This window comes from Cyprinus carpio, unplaced genomic scaffold (genome assembly GCF_018340385.1).
Source record: "Cyprinus carpio isolate SPL01 unplaced genomic scaffold, ASM1834038v1 S000006481, whole genome shotgun sequence".
In the NCBI taxonomy this organism is placed as follows: Eukaryota; Metazoa; Chordata; class Actinopteri; order Cypriniformes; family Cyprinidae; genus Cyprinus; species Cyprinus carpio.
Window position 1 is genome coordinate 1,093,246 of NW_024879156.1, and position 19,725 is coordinate 1,112,970.

Genomic DNA, 19,725 nt, shown 5'->3' on the forward strand with positions numbered 1-19,725 from the left:
CCTGGGCACCTCAGCATAAATGGCTGCCCACTGCTCCGGGAGTGTGTTCACAGTGTGTGTGCACTTTGGATGGGTTTTCTTTTTATTTATTATATTATTTAAAAGCCCTTGCTACGTGTACTGCGTTTTAAGATAACTGAGACTTATTATAGCACTTGTATATCGTTGCTCTTTTGTTGATTTGATTGCTTCCAATGTCCTCATTTGTAAGTCGCTTTAAATAAAAGCTTCTGCTAAAAATGACTAAATGTAATCTAAATGTTAAATGCAGAGCATTAATTCTGAGTATGGGTCACCATACTTAGCTGTATGTCACTTCACTTTAAAATCTATTACAAGAAAAAAAGGAAAATGAGAACATAACTGTCTGCTTTGGGACATTCAATGCTTTGGGACATACTTATTCTAATCTCACATACTATTAATGATGGATATTATGAACATTGGGACACGGCAAATCTCAGCAGAGGTTTGTGATCTTGAAGCAGTAGAGGGCGCTCTCTCGTGCTCAAAACTGTTTTCTGTTTCTTCTTGACCAGGAAGTAAAACGGAGTGGCCTTGGTTGACACAACGGTGGACGTGGAATGCATACAGTATTACTCGCTGTTACAGCCATGGATCTGTCACTGTGAGAAAGCAGATATTTGTACTAAAACTGGGGAATATACTCTACATCAATGAAGGAAGCTTTCGCTTGACCTAATCTGGACTTCGCCAGTGAAGGAAATAAGTAACACTTGATTAACTCACACGCTTTTCTAATCGTTTGCGTTATATTTGCGTTCAAATAACGTGCAAATGATCACCAAAGTTGAACACGTCTAATTTAGCTGTTGCCGTTCTCGTATTCATCGGCTTTGTTCGCACTTCCGCCTTTGTTATGGCTCCGATGGGCATCCGGTTGTCCCGCTCGACATAGCCGTGTTCTGCTTACTAGGAGTCGGTGTGATCTATCCCCTTTACGCGGGAGTTTTTATCTAGTAGAATCGCCTCGTTCAGACAGAAGAGGGACTGTGGATCTGAGAGAGCTGCTCGCGCTCTCCATGGAGGCTGCGGTGCAGGGCGGACGGGAGGTGAAGAGGATCAGGGAGGACAACACACTAGAGGAAAAGTCAAAGGGCAAAACAAAAGAAGGGGCCAGTGAAAAGCTCACGCTGGGTGATCTGAACTCGCACCGCAAGATGTTCTACCTGATCAAGAAACACCTACCCTAATATACAGGTACAGGCAGAGGCTGGGACGTGCACAGACATTTTGAGGGGCAGGGGCACAAGTGGAAAAAGGGCACTTAGCATACTTTATTTATTTATTTATTTTTTCTAAACAAAACGTTACATATATTGTCACAACTCTGACTTACCAATTTGTTTTAAACCTTTCATGTGCATTTATAGCTCAGTTTCTGTAACTTTGGAACTGAAAATAAATAAAAGGCATAAGTTTGTCTTACGAGCTGCTCCTGCTGCCGTTGTGCACTCATTGATTAACATGCACGAAGAGAAAAAAAAAAGACCTGCTGCTCACGCACCGCTCACATTTGCCATGTGAAACCTGCATTAAGATGCTTAATTTTGATCGCTACTGTAGAGAATAAGTGTTTATGCCCAAACTATAAACTTTTATCTCAGTACTTATGTTATTTAAATGTATGAAACACAGAAAAAATGCTGTGTGTGGTTGAAAAGACTCAGTTGAAACGTTTGTGTTGCTCTTTCTGGATCAGCAGCAGCATGAATTATTCATTAACATGGGCAGCAACAAAATGTGCTTCTCACGCTCCACTGACAATCGTGATGTGAAACAGTTGTAATAGACATAGTTGAATCGTTGTCATTCAGGAATAAGATTGTGTGGGTGTAGGGATATGCCGGTATCAAACTGTCTTGTTGCGATTAATTGCTAATGCTTTTATCACGGTATACGGTATTATCACGGTGTTGATATTTAGTTTTACAAAAAGTGGTCATAATACAGTATAACAGGTTAAATAACTTTTTTCTTATAACAAAAATAACTGAACATTTAAATACAATAAAGCAATACAGATAAATCTATAAAGTTAAAAGTTTTACACAGATTCAAGTGCAAAAGAAAAATAAAGACCAATAGGTCTCACATTACAATAAAACCTTATTAGTTAACCTTAGTTAATGCATTCACAATGAGCAATAGCTACATTTGCTACAGAAGTTATTCATCTTTGTCAAAAAAATACAAGTCTTAGTTCATGTTAGCTCATTAAATTAACACAGTTGCAATTTAGGATTTTAACAATGTGTTATTAAATATTGGAATACTTAAGATTAATGAATGTTCAGAATAATTTTTAATTGGCAGTTTATGTTAACTAATGAATTAACTAATGTTAACCAATGAAGCCTTGATGTAAAGTGTGGATGAACAATAAAGAATCAAAACACTTTCAAACAATATCTAGGGCATGTTGTAGTCCAGATTAAAATGAAAAAAAAAAAAGTCTATTAAGTCCTATTAAGTCTAAATATTTACATATTTGGCACTGTGATGAACAACATAGCGAATACACAAATCTGAATGACTATTTAAAATAATTTAAACATGTTTTTGAAAGTAGCACAGCTGCTTTATTTATGGGGTTTCCAGGGTAAGGACTGCATTTTCTGCAGTTTAGCGCCATCTGCTGTCAGAGAGTGAATGTGCTTTCATTCAGCGCGTCTCTCACGTGTTCCCCCATGTGCTTCTCATGCGTGCTTGTTTACATCAGAGCGTGTCACATGTCTTTCAAGCAGCATACAGCGATGTTGTGCATTTTGACCAGTTGATGTAGTTGAAATAGTATTCTTAAAATGCATTTCAGATTTTTAATAATTTATAATATATGATTATTCACGGTATTTAGAAGTGCCCACGATAACAATAACGTGCATATTCATTACCGTGATATATTGCATTACGTGTTATATTGCATTATTGTATACACAATCAGTCTCATTAAATCAATACTTATACATTTATCTGTCATTGTTGATTTGTCATTTGCAATGCTTCTGTGATTGTAGTTCTTTTCTGTAGTACCTTTTGTTTTTTATCTGATTTTCAAAGTTTTACTTAAAAAAGTAATGTGATTTACCTCATAGCTGGTTGGGTTGTATTCAAGCCTGAAATATATAATAACAAACAAAATGGTTTCTCTCTATGGAAGCTGTGCAGTAAAGTGTGTATATAACACTGCTGGAATGCTGTTGATCAATCAGCATCCAAAACCAGAACTATTAGTTTTATAATTACATTTCCTGATGACAGAAGTTGAATTTACCCGTTTTATTGCAGTAACAACATTCTGTGTCAACTCAACAACACAAAAATAGCTAAAAATCTAAAATTTTAATATTATTCATTTTAATCTATTTAATTTATTTGGTAAAAGAAACACACAAATAAAGAAAAGAAAAAAAGACTAAATACTAAGGGGGCTATAAAGCCAGTCGGAGGATAAATGCCATGGATGAATATTTAGTGAGTGGGGGTCAAACAATTTTCACCTGAGATTTGGAGCCAAATTACAGGAGGGTAAAGATTACTTATTAATATGGCAGCATAATCATATTATTTCTACACAGAGTTTGGTTGGTCTGATTGTAAAATCTGTTGTCTTTAGCCATCCTTGTTGCATTATATGACAATGGTGACCCATTCATAAAATGGGAAAAATCATATGCTGTCATATTTCTTAAGTTGTTTTTTACCTTCCTGTAATTTGGCTGTGGATTCTCAGGTGAAATTTGTCATTTTGACACCCCTCTACAAAACTGTGGATTGCTCAGTAAATTTAAACCCATGACATTTAATATTTTGGCTTTAATCTTTTTCAGAAAAAATATTGACAGAATCAACAATTTGGGCCGGGAAAGTTTCTGAAATTTGGTTTATTTGACACCAAATGACCCTGTTGTATGTTTTGTTAAAGGGGGTCATATGACATTGCTAAAAATAACATTATTTTGTGTATTTGGTGTAATGCAATGTTTATGTGGTTTAATTTTCAAAAAAACACATTATTATCCACATAATGTACATTGTTGTTGCTCCTCTATGCCCTGCCTTTCTGAAACGCGTAAATTTTTTACAAAGCTCATCGTTCTAAAAGGCGAGGTGTACACTGATTGGCCAGCTATCCAGTGCGTTGTGATTGGCTGAATGCTTCGAGCGTGTGACGGAAATATTACGCCCCTTAACATACTGTGATGCCGTCTCCCAGCACGACGAGACAAAACCAATAAAACCCATTACAAACAAGCCATTTGTTGCATCCAGTGGGGACATAATTACTGATTATAATGACTTAAACTGTCATTTTATGCATTACGTTGTGTATCACGCTGTGTAAACAAAAACATGTCGTCATTTGTGATCTGTGAAATGACAAACAACAAGCACTACTCTACACTGCTCAAAACTTGTGTTTAAATCATCAGTGGCAAACTCTTTAAATATGTAAACCTACTTGCAGGCTGTGAGTCAGAAGCGCCAGACTGTCCTTGCAAAGTTGGAATTGCCCCAACTTTATAGAAACAGCCTTTGTGCACATACGCTTTGTAGGTTACTGGTTCAGGAAACAGTCCTCATCCTCCGTAAAATGCGCTGCACACATCTGAATATTTAGGTGAACTGTACTGGAACAGTGTTGTAAATACAACTTAACCACTGATTTCTAGTTGTGTCCTCTAAAGAAAGTAGTTTTTTGCTTTCACAATGAAACGCACAGCATCTCACAACATTTGGGCGGCATTATAAAAATTCGTCCAACATCGTGACGTAGACAAATGGGGGCATGTAAGAATGAGCCCTTTTAGGAAGTGTGTTGGTTACTTAAGACTTTATAAAGAATATTTCTTTGGATTAGAGACTCCCACAGAATAATTGTAGTTACAAAGAGTGATCATTTGTGATGATGCTGTTTCAAATTTCAGTCTTCATAGGTTTGTTCAAAGATTTTCAAGAAGTCTTTTATTCTGTAATGTCAAGTGGTAAAGCCGGTTTTGGTTTTCAGTCTAATGGACTTGTTTTGGTTTTTTAACCACTGAATACGAAGGGAGGTAACAGGAACCACTGCTTACATGTTTCTAAGTGTGTTTTCACTTTGCTCTGTTTGCAGGGTGAACTCAGAAGAACATTCTAAGGCCGAGGTTATGCCACTTGTGTGTGGACACTCATCATCCCTGAAGAAATTCTGGCAAAGATCCCAGAAGGGAAGGAGGTTGTCCTGGCATAAAGTAAGTGCTGATCAAAGTTGTGGATTGATTGATCCGCTGGGGAACGCCGCTACTCAGGAATACACAGTCTTTTGCCAACTCTTTATTCCTAATCTGTAAATCAGTTGCCTTTAAACTTGCAAGCGCCATTTTCATGCAAAGAACAGACAGAAAAAAAAAAAAAAAAATATAGCTTGGAATCACATGATTTCTGTAGGTTATCATATGTTGAGTTGTATATTTTTTGGATTTGTAAGTTTTTATTGTGTAAGTTTTCTGCTCTTCATAGCAGAGAACCGTTTTATATTTCTTCAGTGCCAGGGTTTGGTACCCGGATGTTAAATCCCTGTTTGTTCTTCTCAACAGAAACTCCTCCAGATGTATGTCACCACTATGGTGTGGGTGGCTGTGGCACTGTGATCCTGTTATAGGTGTGATTCACACACCCGCACTGGGTACCCAGGTTGTTTACTTTGAGGTTTACAGACATATTCCAACCAGATTAAGCAGAGGATTTTGGATCCTGGATCCAGGAGGCATTAGGGGAGTCTGTGCCGTTCAGAGGAATAATGAGTTTGTGGTTTACACGGTTACATTTTTTTTTGTTTTCCATGTTTTTGTAAATAATTGGTAACAACAAATGTGATTCTTTGACAAGACGACACAGTTTTTAAGAATTAACATTAACATGTGTAATGATTAAGTGTAGTAAGGTGCCACATAGATGGCCTTTGATGCAATAATTAGGGCCCGAGCACCGGATGGTGTGAGGACCCCTCTGGTATCTGCTTTTTGCTTTGTTTCTTCTTTCTTCTCTTCTCTTCTTTCTGCTTCTTCCTTCTTCTTCTTCTTCTTCTTCGCGTCTTCTTCCTCCTCCAAAATGAAAATCGCATTTTTGAGGCCCTAACATGCTCGCACAAGTCCTGACACTTTGCACACGCGTCTAGCCCTGGTGACAATTTATGGCTGATAGAGGTTTTCAGAGATGGTGTGGCAATAATGGCCTCGACAGCGCCACCTATCCCAAACAAATCAACAGCCCTCGAGCTTGTGGTTTCACGTACATGCACGAAAATTGGCACACACATGTAACGTAAAAACATCAGTACCTACCACAAGACTCGTGGAGCAATATCCGAAACCCAACGGAAGTCGGTTTATTTTTTAATTTTATGAGCAAATTTTGCATCAATTTTGTGTCATTTGCATGCCTTGTATTTTTACCGAACTCGTCCTAGCGATTATTCAGATCAACACCAAATTTGGTATGCCTAATCTAAAGCCTGTTGCGATGTTTAAATTGCTAAGATCTTGAGTGTTCGTTGAAGGGCGTGTCCGTGGCGCCTGACCGAATTTCGATGATTTCCCATGAAAAATGAAGTTGCATATACTCAGACATACAATGTCCAATCTGCCCCAAACTTCATCATGTTTTGCTAAGACTCCTGACCTGACCAGATTGGATATGCCCATATTCAGTTATCGTCCTAAGCGCCACCTACTGGCAACCAGAAGTGACCATATTTTCCGCTGTAAAATACTACACCGAGAAAGTTTATTACATAATTTAGTTTTTTTCAGTCACGGTCTAGATTCTAAAGGCCGTTGCGATGTGTAATTGTGAAGATCTTTGATTTGTTCCGTTAAAGGCGCTGTGGCCCATGGCGCCGTCACACAAGTTCGCATGTCTCGCCAATGGGAATTCAAATTCTTGTAACTCAGTCATCAAATTTCCGATCTTGGCCACAACTTCACATGTTTGAATGCTAAGAGTCCATGCCTGAACACAGTTGAAGGCCATCATTCCATTGGATGTGGCGAAATGCCTCGATAGCTCCACCTATACAGTTTCAACAAACGGATGCGCCTCCGAGCTAACGTTTCACGTATCAGTAACAAAAATCGTTACCACAGATGTAACACACCACTACCTACAAAAAGTCTCTTGGACAATTTCGAAGCCCACAGTGGTACATTTAATTCAATTTTCACCAGAGTCAGTTATTTGAATTTTCACTGCAAAATTTTTGGTCGTTTTTTTTTGCCATTTTCAGGTTTGTACCTTTAACGGAACTCATCCTCCTAGAGATTTATTCAGATCAACACCAAACTTTGTCATTGTAATCTAAAGGCCTTTTGCGATGTGTAATTGCGCATATCTTTGAGGTTTTCGTTTAAGGTCGTTTCTGTGGCGGCCTTACAAATTTCGATGTTTCGCCATGAGAATGAAGTTTCTATAACTCATACATACAATGTCCAATCTGCCCAAATTTCCACATGTTTGAGAGACTCCTGACCCCCTGAATATATCGACATGCCAATATTCATCTATCGCTATAGCGCCACTCCTCTGGTCAACAGGAGTGACATTTTTTACGCCGAAACAAACCTACTCCTAGAAATTTTTATGACATTTTATAATTTTTTTTTGGTCAGTGCCTAATCGAAAGGCCTTTGCTGATGTAAGATTTGTAAACATCTTGCGGTTTCATTAAAGGGTGTGGCCATGGCGCCGTGACAAAGTTTCGATGGTCTCGCGCATTGGAAATAGAAGTTTGTTGTAACTCAGGCATAAGATGTCCGATCTTCCCCAAACTTCACATGTTTTTCGAAAAGACGTCTTGGCCTGAACACATCTGAAGGTCATTATTCCTACTATATCAGATAGGCACCGTTCTGACAACATAAAATGGGCTTGTTTTACACTAACTTAAACATGGCAAATGTCCAATCTGCAAACCAAAACTTCGAATATTTTGGAAAGAGTCATTGCCTGAAAATATCGAAGGGCCAATGTTCAGTTTATAATCATAGCGCCACCTGTTGGCAATAGACCGACACATGCTTTATACTAACTCAAACATTCCATGTTCAATCTGCACTAAATTTCATATGCTTGATAAAAGTGCTGGACTGAAGAAATCTACCTGACAAAAATCCAGTTATAGTCATAAGCGCCACCAGCTGGCAGCAGGAGGAAGATTGGCACATATGAATGACTTTGACATATTCCTCTTATTTTTACCACATTAAACGCATATTTCCCTCGCCGTTCGCTGTTTTACAAAAGGCACCCGGTGGTGGTGAGCCCGGGTGCGAGGGCCCGTTCATCGCTGCTTGCAGCTTTAATTTATATTGTTCTCTGATTGTGTATGTGAAGTTTTATCTCAAAATACCCCACAGATAATTTTTTATAGCTTGTTGAAATTGCCACTTTTTTAGGGTATGAGCCAAAACATGTTGTTAATGTGTATGTCCCCGTTTAAATGAAAATGAGCTGATTCTCCCACCTCCCTTCTCAGAAGAGTGCGGAGCTTCAAGAGCTCACGCTTGTGGGTAATAAACCGGTGTTTACGGTTTAAACTGGTGATTGACCATGTTCATGTTCCATGTTCACTGATCCCTCACATTGCTTCCAAACACAGTTTTTAACTGCCACATTTCTATTCACGATCATTCTGGTAGCACATGAAGGCAGCATTAGTGAAAACAGGCAGAGACAATGGTAGCTTTAGCAACATTAGCCTTACAGAGAGCCAAGAAGCTCTTTTGGAAAACAAAATATGATGCATGAGGCTTACTTTGTCTGGGAAGCGTTGGCTTTGGAAGTCGATTGGATGAACAGTTCTTGACATAATAAAAATGCAAACAGACAAACACAAGATTCCTGCCTTTATTACACCGTGTCTACACCCGGACGCAACAAAACAACCGTTGAAAATCATTTTAAATTTGTGTCAGTACCTCATAAATAGAACGCAGCAGCAGTTGCACGCGCCGCATCCACTGTAGACAGCATAATAGGTTCTATTGTATTTTGTCACGCCGCGCCGCTCACGTCCGGTGTAGACACGGTGTTATAGAGAATATGTTAAGCCTCCGAAGATTCGAATAAAGCTTAAAAAATGGTATTCGGACCAGCCCTGCAATCTTTGCACAACTCCAGTGCTGAACTGACCCTCGTTTGTGAGGCAGTCCGATGTAAAATGTTAGCTCAAACGTATAGGACTTTTTTGTTTTTTGTCCCCATGTAACCACCGTGTCCTCAGCAGTCTGTGGAGACTCCTATGTTCGCTGGTGCATCCCAACAACACACAAATGGCTCTTTGGCGCTGACATTGTACCTCAAGCAGCAACAGCAAGTAAACACATCAATGGCGGACTGCTGCTTCTCACTCAGGGCTGTGTATAGGACAGAGAGAGCGTCACAAATGGGTGGGACTTTCACAGAGTATGACGTCATAGTCTGGAACTGCTCATGTGGAGATCTTTATGATTTTTTGGGATTATAAAACAATGAGTGAGTGGATTTTTACCATTATAGGCTGGTTGTTTTCACACACTGCGGCCACACAACTGTGTTCAATCACCTTATAAAAGTGATTTTTGCATTCTATGGCACCTTTAACAATATATTAAACGTGAGACTTTAAAATAGCCTATTACTATTGATTTTTAGTGTCTTTAATGACAATTATAATGGTTCACTATTATCTATAAGGGCAGTAATGGTCATTATACCTACACTGTTATGTTCTGACCTTGTTTTTTAAATGTATTCACACTGTGTTGCTCAAACATACATTCTCATCCTCAGCATGGGGTTTTGTTGGAGAGGGATCCAATGTGGTACCTCGTGCTTCCTACAACACAAACTTTCCTAAGGTGATTGTTTCACGCTCACACTCAGGCAAGGTGAAGAGCTTCGTTCAGGTGGCCTTTGGCAACAATACAGAAATTATACCAGCAGGGGGTGCAGGTACTGCATTCTGTAAATCATCCCCTTTTGAAAAAAAAATGTTTCAAACAAAAATGTACATTACCATTCAAATGTTTGGGGTCAGTAAGATTTTAATTTAACTAAAATAACAGTAAAGGAATTTTAATGTTACAAAAAAAAAAAAAATAAAAGATTTAAATCATATAAATGCTGTTCTTTTATAAACTTTATCAAAAAGACCTGAAAAAAATTAATCATTCTTTCCACAAAAATCTTAAGCAACACAACTGTTTTTAACATTGAAAATAATGTTTTATTTTTAGCATCAAATCAACATATTATATTATTTTTGAAGGACCATGTGACACTGAAGAGAGTAATGTCTACTGAAAATTCAGCTTTGCCATCACATGAACACATTCATTTTAAAATGTATTATTTCACATTAAAAAATATATTTCACATTATTACTGTTTTACTGCATTATGATCAAATCAACACAGCCTTGGTGAGTATGATAGACTTCTTTCAAAAAATATTCGAAAATCAACCCCAGACTTCTGACTCTTGGTAGTGTATTAAACACTTTTTTTGTTGTTGCACAAATATTAATATCAACAATGAATCTCCATACTTATTGCTAATATTAATATTTATGCAGCAACATACTTTTTATGATTTATTTTGTAATATGTTAAGTTTTTAAACAGCTTTTTCAAGACATTTAAGTTATTTGTACATGGTTGATGCAAGCAGTCAATCCAATCAACATCAACATTAAAACAGAAGAATTGACCCAATTTACTTTTTAAATGCATGTTTCTGGTGCTATTGTAAATTAATTATTGGTGCAAGTTTTTACAAAGTAAAAAACAAAATTGTAATAGTTCATCAGTTATAATTTAATATAAATGTTTATATTTGATTAGAATTTTATATTTAATAACCTTTTAAATATTAATATAGTTTGATATAACTTGCCCCAGCACAAATAGTATTTCTTTTATGTATATATTCAACCCTATCTTGTCACCCAAATTATCACAATCCACTCAATTCCAAATGGATAAAATTTCAAATTTCACCCTACTATAGAATAAACTTATTCACAGAGATACAGAAGTACATATTTTTGTGATACTCATGTAGACTGCAGCAGGAGAAATAGAACTGCAACCTCTGTGTCTTTTTTTTTCTGACTTTTTTTTCTTTACCCAAAGGATATAAGGTACTAGCTCTTCTAGACCCCACTGATGAGGAACAAGATACAGCCGATATTTACATCCATGTGACGTACATCAAAAATGGGATATCTGTGCGGGTGATGCCATCTTGAGGTCTCTTGGTGGTCAAATGACAACTCTCAAAGGAGAGCAGATTGATTACTCTGGGACAGAGGGAAACAAGGGTGGCCTGCTGGCAAGCATTAAAACTGACCACGAGGCATTGGTGAAAAGACTTCCACCATGGGAAGAGAACAAACAATAATAAATCGCTGCCCGGTCCTGTCCCTAACACTCTTATTTTCTTCGGTAACACAGTTGTGTAGACATATGAGAGAATAAAAAAAACTTATGACATGTGGCAACTGATCCAACGTCAGTGAAAAGTGTAATTATACCTGAATGAGTCTGAAAACTGTTACAGGTTATAAACAAAGGGAGTGTGCCTTTGGCTTGTATGGTTCATTAGCTATGTATTTTGTGACACATTTAAAGAATATTTAAGTGGAAATTAAGTAAAAGTGCAGCATCAAATCATGAGGTCACCTTTATTGTAATCATTAAAGAGCAGGTCATATCAGAGGCAGATTTTTTTTTTTTGGGGGGGGGGGGGTCAATAAATAAAAACATTTCTCAAGAGCAATTTTTAAAGGGAACTCAAATAATGCAGCTATAATTTTACTTGTAAGGATAAGTATGCACAGTGGAAAGCCTTACTGCTATTACATAGCAACCCTGCCCAATCGCGGTAAAAAATCACGTTCCGGGGGGTAAATATCATGTTATTAAGGTCAATTAAACAGGTTTGAAATGCATCTAAGGTCAGAAAACATTGTATTTTTCTCAGAATATACATTTAATATTAGAATCATTTTTCAATGATTTAGAAATGATTAGTTCGAAGCAGTCCTGCGCTTAAAGTCTGATTGGTCAGCTGGCCAGCTCTTGTGATTGGTCTTTCCATATACAATGCATGTAGGGAACGAAACGCCCATTACCATTTAATTTTTTGCTCAGGAGGGTTACTTGTAAACAAAGATGCTATAAGTTTACAAACATGGCATCGATATTACCCTATCAATTCGAGCCCGAGACCGAAGATGATGATAATGCAGTCACTCAACCAGAAACTCCCATCGCAAGCATGACTTGATCAGGACGTTTCTCAGTGGTAAGTTTAAACTTTGTATGTGCCACTTTACGTGATGTGACAGCAGTTTTATTGCATTCATTTTATTTATTTGAGGTGCAAGTAGACATGATGTAGGTGATGTGAACACACTAACTAGCGGAAGTGTTTGTAGACAGGTCAAAGTGTTTAAATTTTGCGGACAGGCAGGGCTTATGCAAATGTGTTACTTTGTGACGTACATATATAACAGGCAGAAGATTAAAAAATATGATGACTCAGTGCAGTTCAGAGTTGACTCATTTAAGGGACAATATCTTTATTTATCATGCACTTTTTTGATGAACAACTGTGCAGACCATTTACATTGAAGGATAGCTACGTTTGTAAACTGCAAAAAATAAATTTCTCGAAAACCCATATGACCTGCTCTTTAATATCTTGAGGTGAACCAATAGCTTTATTTCATTTCATTTCATGTTTGTTTTTTGAGAGTGTTGTTTCCAAAATTGCTGGTAAAAACAGGTTTAAATGGTTTTGGGTGAAGATTTAACTGTGAATCCAGAGATAACTTGAATATGAAATCATTGTGCATAGCACTGTTTCTCACTGTTAATAACTCACTGTTCCCCTAGGTGGCATGTTTTCAGTTCTGTGTATCAGATCTCAGTTTGTACTGTTTATACACTAATACCTGAATTGCTGTATGATTAGACTACATAGGTTTAAGCACCATGCGTTAATAAAAATATATAATACAGTATGTTAAGATTAAAGTCTTATTGTGTTTCTAAAGTTAAATTGGATTTAATGGAGTAGATCTGCAGACATCACTGGGTGATTCATTCAGATCTGTCTTAGGACTTTTCACTGTGATTGCCAATTTAGGAAAAAAAAAAAATGTATGATTATATTCAGACCTTTGCCCAGTACCGCCGCTTCCTATGCTTTTTCGTTCTATATTAATATTAACATATGCATATAAATAAAACATTAACTAATATATACATATATAATATATATATGCATATATCATTTTACGGATAAATATATATATATATATATATGTATGTTTGTGTGTGTGTATACATAATTAGGTTATAAAAAATGCATTTTACGGTGAACGCAGTAGGCTATAAGCAGGGCAGGACTTAGGGGGGCGGGGACCCCTGGGCTTGAGGTTATGTCTGGGTCTTATACCTATACAGTACAAATGCCCTCAAATAGAACATCATTGTGGAGTAACACAAAATACACAAACATATTCTTTAGGTAAATAGTACAATTAATATGCAACATGTCTAGGTTATAGCAAAAGTTAAAATGTAACATTAAATTTCCATTATAATAAACAGGTTGTTGAGAGATCAAAAATTGAATAACTTTGAGCGAAAAAAAAAAAAAAAAAATTAGTGTAATTATAAAGGTTATGAAAAAAAAAAAAAAAGGGAGATGTTTGCTTATTATTAGTATTATAAAAGTTATTGTCATATATGTGTTCTCTTATTAATGTCTAAGTGAGTTGAATCAACCGATTAGTTTAAAAAGCTGATTTATTTAACTGCAAACGACTACTACTAGCCTGATTGAATCATTTGCTGGTCCGTGTAACGCTGAGGAACAAAACACAGTTGTTCGGAGATGCAGAGGTTCTGAACGCAAAACGGAATTTTGTGTCTGATAAAGTTACTCTGTTAATTGTACATTTGCGATCGTGTAGATATTCGAGAAAAAAAAAAAAAACTTTACGGATAACAAATGATTCAATTAGCTTACTCCTCATTGAAAATGATTTTAAACATTTAGATATATTTCACAATGAATAGGCCTATAATTAACATTCTGTCTAAAGTAGCCCTATGTCCGAACACTGTAATAATCAGTCATCGATGAAAATAAAAACTTGTTTTAAGGCAATACCCAATGTCTCTCGTCTCTTCTAAGAATATGTGCCGTTAAGCGTCAGATGCCGACAGCTCGGTCAGTTTTTACTTTCACTTTCTGAAGCTTAATGAATTGACTGGAGTTTAAAACTTCTTCACGGGCATAACGCTCATGCAGTTTGCGCATTGTTTGTGTGGCATGCAATGGCTCGCCTTCATGGTTTAAAACTTAAATATTTAGAATTTTGCAACGTGTTTGTCTTTATCACTAATTGCAAAATGATGGACAATGGTTCACATTTCCCGTGATATTATTTTATCAAAAGATCTCTCTCTTTTCATTGTCTTTCTTCAACTATCCTATTAAATAACAAATATATGAAATTCTTTTCACAGCTCTGCTTCAACAGTGTGAAAACCACACAATTTAGGGCAGTCGGTGCTTCAACTGTGCAATACCCTCACGAGGGGCGACCAAAATTTCTGACAGGACGAAAATTGCACAGTGTATGCCTGGTTTAAGCTGTAGCCCCGGCTGGCCCGTTTAGATCTTGCATGCGTAGTGAAATTCAGCTTATAATTTATGAATTCTGACTGGCATATAACGAACAAATCAAATAAACATAAACGGGCAAAGGCGGGGCCCCCTACAAGGTGGGGCCCATGGGCTCCAGCCCACTCAAGCCTATCGGTAAGTCAATCTGACCCCCTGCTAGATTATTACCCCCCTAGTTTTGGTAGGTTTAGGAGTAGGTTTGGGGGAGGGGTTAGGATTAGGGGTGGGGTTAGGATTATGCAATCAGGTAGCAATTTAAACGAGGGGGGGTAATAATTTGGCAGGGGATTATGACGAGTTTATTATGAGGCCATGGCTATAAGCACACGTGAGGCGTCCAGTGTCGCCAATTTTCAGACATTTCAGACCCCGTTACCGACTTTTGTTTTTATCCAAACAAGCGACTAGCGACATATCTAGCGACTTTCTTGGACAAACCTTATAGTCTCTGAGACTCTCCAGTACTGCCGCACGAGCGAGGTCTTGCTGCTCTGAAAACATATTCTGTTGCGTCTGACTCTATTTTACATGCAAGTATATCCGAAATCACAGCACAACCATTGTCTTAATCATATGTGTATTTGATTTTATTAGACAATGTCGTGAATAAGATTTTAGTGTAGATTAATATTTTTGAGAGCTGGTTATGTAGTCTTAATGGACAGTGTTTCAGTCATTATAATATTCATTCCTTTGTCTGACAACAGAAACATTAAAATATATTTATAAAAAAAAAACAGTTTTACTGAGAATTTGGCTGTATTAAAATGCAGTACGTGAGCACAGGGAGGCAAGACAATATGACGCTCTTACGTCATGAATATACTAATTATCGTATGGCGTCATCTAGTGACATTTAGCGACTTTTCAGGTGGGGTTTAGCTTAAACCTAACATTATATTATTTAAAATTGAACTTAAGCATTATATTGAGGCCCTAAAAGATGCAAGAAATAAAAAAGCAAAACGGATGTATAGAATTTTTGAATCCTTATCGTTTTGGAACTTTTTGTATTTTTTTTCCCCTGTAGTTTTTCTCTTTCTTTCTTTCTTTCTTTCTTTCTTTCTTTCTTTCTTTCTTTCCGTGGATGTTTTTATGAATGTAATAGATAATAGTTGAATACACTGTGGTCCTCTGTATATGTATGTTGTTATTGTTCTTGTTATGCAAAAAAAAAAAAAAAAAAAAAAAAAAAAAAAAAAACGGGTAGGGTTTCGCTACTTTCCATTGAAAGAAGTGGCCAACACTGGATAAGCAATTCCCGCATCCGCCCTCACCTCATGTCCAAGTGACATACAGCCAAGTATGGTTACCCATACTCAGAATTCGTGCTCTGCATTTAACCCATCCAAGTGCACACACACACACACACACACACATACTGGTTTCCATGTTTGATGGGGACCAACTTTTTAATCATCACATGTGGGTACCACCCTTTCTAAAGGGTTTAGAGGTCTGAAAACAATTAGGGACACTAACCATAGCTCTCTTAGCCTATACACGACTTCAGACACCTGAAGTAATGAAGTAATGACTTGACCATGCTTTTACATTTACATTTACACACATTCCCATGATTTGAGTAATAAATAAAAGGCATTTATATGAAGTAAATCTTCAGACTGCATTTGACCATTTGCTCTTAAAATGGGTTTAATCTACAACCAAGTAAAATTAAAACGTATATCAGTAGTACGAAAGTTAAAATTTTGAAATGTGGAGATGTAGTGAAGCCTGCAAACGGTGCTAGTGATGCAAAGCTTCACTCTCGCACAAAAGCCCAGTTTCACAGACAGATTAGCTTAAGCCAGGACTAGGCCTTACTTAAATTATGGTATATAAACAGCTTCTATCAAAATGCCTTAGAAAAAAAAAAAAACATTACTGGTATGCATCTCGAGACAAAACAATGGCACTGAGATATTTTAAAGATGCAAGTTATTTTCAGTTAGGACAACTCAAACAAGCATTTTGTGCATGTGAATACAAAGGATTGCTTTTAAGTAGTGAATAATTGCCTGTATATGTTCCAACCAATATCAGACCCACAAGTCAAACATTTAAACCTTTCCACTTCAAACTATTCTTTCTTTAATTATTTTAAAGTAGCGTTCAGCCCCAGCCAACCACCCCGCATCAGCTGCTACTCATTCACTGGATACTTAAATACAATAAACCTACTACTAATTGAACTTAAAGACAGTAATTCAGATTAAAATGACTGAATTCAACTTTTAATGAGTTAAACTTCACATAATTACTCAAAGTCAAACCTCAAAACAAAACCTCAAAGGTCCTGTTATAATAAATGTAACTAAAATTAAATAAAAATTAAATAAATTATATATATATATATATATATATATAATATATATATATATATATATATATATATATATATATATATATATATATATATATAATATATAAATACTCACATGCCTCCTAAAGATAACATGGATTTCAACAAAAACTTTAGAACAACTTTTGTTAGACCAATGCTTTTCAGCTTGTGGGCTTTATGCACTGGTTTAACAATAAAGATATTCTATTTCTTTAAGTGTTGCTGTGGCTCAACTTATTTAAACAAAACCTGCCATGCCAGATGGTTGCATCTTCACAGTATTATCTGCACTGCAATTTCTTTTTGTAAGCTGTAATGCGATTATAAACGTAAAATTTTACAGTCTTCTAATCGCGGTTCCTCAGAGCTTCTGGTTCAGCTTTCAAGCATTTCTCACAGTCACTCTTTGTTGGTACAGTGCCAGATACGATGAATGGCTCCAGGTGCCTTTCCACCACCTGCACCTCTGCCTGCTGCCAGGGAGTTTTCTTCTGGGTAGTTTTACCTTAAAGTGATCAGAATAAAAAGAAGAAATGATTACGAGTCTATGCTGGAATTACAATCCAAAGTTCTGAATCCTGAATTCGTTCAAGGATTTGATCTCTCTAAACCCTCCTTTACCGAGACTCTACTCTGCTCTGATTGGTCAGATGTCCCAGTCTGTTGTCGGTTCTACCGTTGTTTGAGAGTAGGTCTAACTACACGTTCGCAAACAGCCAATGAAAACCAGAGGCTGGGCTTTTGTTACAAACCCAAACAGGTTCATGCAGGAAGTAAGTCTGGAATTACTGATGACTCGTTTCTTTCTTTTGGGAGACCATTATTTAATTTGTCCTGCACTTCTTTTTACATTTGATCTTTTATATAACACACTACATGAAAGGTCATACCTGAGAAAGCATAAAAGGGATACTTTTGTAACTAGATTAATGATTTCGCTTAGGAATTAGTGACTAAATACATATGATTATAACTAGGGGTCTGTAGTAATTTTTTTTTAATTGTGGGGAGAGAGAAGAGAAAGAAGAAAGCAATATCAGCATCTTCAATATTTTTCAGTTAATTACAGGAAAAAAACAACCACAACAACAAAACACCTTTCCTACCCAGTCTAAAAAAGTGGTGTTGGTTTTCTTGCCAGAGATGGTGCATTTATGTATTTCAGAAGGATCTACGACCCTCTCTAGAGACAATATGCAATGCAAGCAGGAGAGCACATTAAACGTGTGCAAAACATTACATGTGTGTCATCTTATGTTTATTTATTCACAACTGACAGAGGAGGCTAACTGGTGGCTTTGAAATGAAAGAGGCATGAATTTAGAATTTTTCAGGGATAAATGACAAACAGATATAAGCTTATCAGTGATTAAAATGAGCATTCTTTTCTTTTCATTTTTTTTACCATGTGGCTGCTACTGCAACATTTAGGCAATTCTAGTTGAAATTAATTCTATAGAAAACAACAGACATACAAAAGAGAAATGTGTAAAGAGTTCACCTTTGCGAGGCGGTCTCATAGCACTGGCTCCTGAAGGCATCTGCACATCTGATGATGTTTGCCTCTTTTGTGAGGTGGTGACATATTCCTCTCGGTAGAAGGAAGTGCCACCTCGGCTGAAGGTTCGATGGGAAAATAATCAAAGTTCAACATTTTCAGAAAGATCAATAATTAAAAAAAAAAAAAAAAAAAAAAAATGCTGACAATGCACAAGTGATGGGTGTTTTTGTCACACTAATGATTTTAATCATGGTAATACAGTAGATACAGTAAGTGCAATTAACCCTAAAGTGTGCAGTTGTTTTAATCATTGCAAGTAAAATTGAACTACATCTTCATCATGTCTTTTCAATAAACATTTTAAAAAAAAATAAGCTCATAAACTCTTTAAACAGAGTACTTCGTTTTATTTTAGTCAAAATGGAATCATCTGACAATTCATTTTGTGCCTCAACCATCCAACATGAGATTCTTATGAACCCTTAATTTTATAGTATGAAGTTCCTCAAAAACAAAGAACACAAAAAAACATATTAATAATAAAATCAAAAAAAAAATTTATATTCATACAAAACAATATGAAAAAAAAATGAGTAATAATACAAATAATGCATAAGGGCCTTTCGCACTGCAGGAACCTTTTCATAGTACCAGAACTAATTGTGGAACTACCCACTTTTGGGCGTTTTTATTATTATTTTAGTACCGGACTGCCTTTTTCAAAAACCAAATTAGCTCCTACTCCGGAGCAGGGTCTAACCAGCACAACTGGTACTACCCGTGACATAAGTAGACATTGATTGGCCAGACGCGTTAGAAAACGCCCTCACCCGCCATGATTTAAAACGCTGTGTAACATACTGTAAACATTGTGTCAACTTATTTTGCAAGAATGACGAACAGCGATAAATATACGGACACTGAAGGGCAGGCACTTGTAGCAAATGTAGGACTGGCAGTTGTCGTTGGAGATTCTTAGTCCTCCTTTCCGTTCTTTCAATCGCTTTACATATACGTCGACATTCCTTGTCCATTATTGTGAAACCCCACGAGACACATCAAAACACAGCTCCTATCACAGCGTCCTCCATCCTCCTGTTGTTAACGCTGTTCTTCTTTGTTTCCGTTGTTGAAC

The 19,725-nt window shown here is 36.7% G+C and overlaps 1 pseudogene; it reads left to right on the forward strand.

The window, feature by feature from the left end:
- Positions 1-514: 514 nt before the first annotated feature.
- Positions 515-13,072, forward strand: LOC122143666 (annotated as a pseudogene).
- The last annotated feature ends 6,653 nt before the right edge of the window (positions 13,073-19,725 follow it).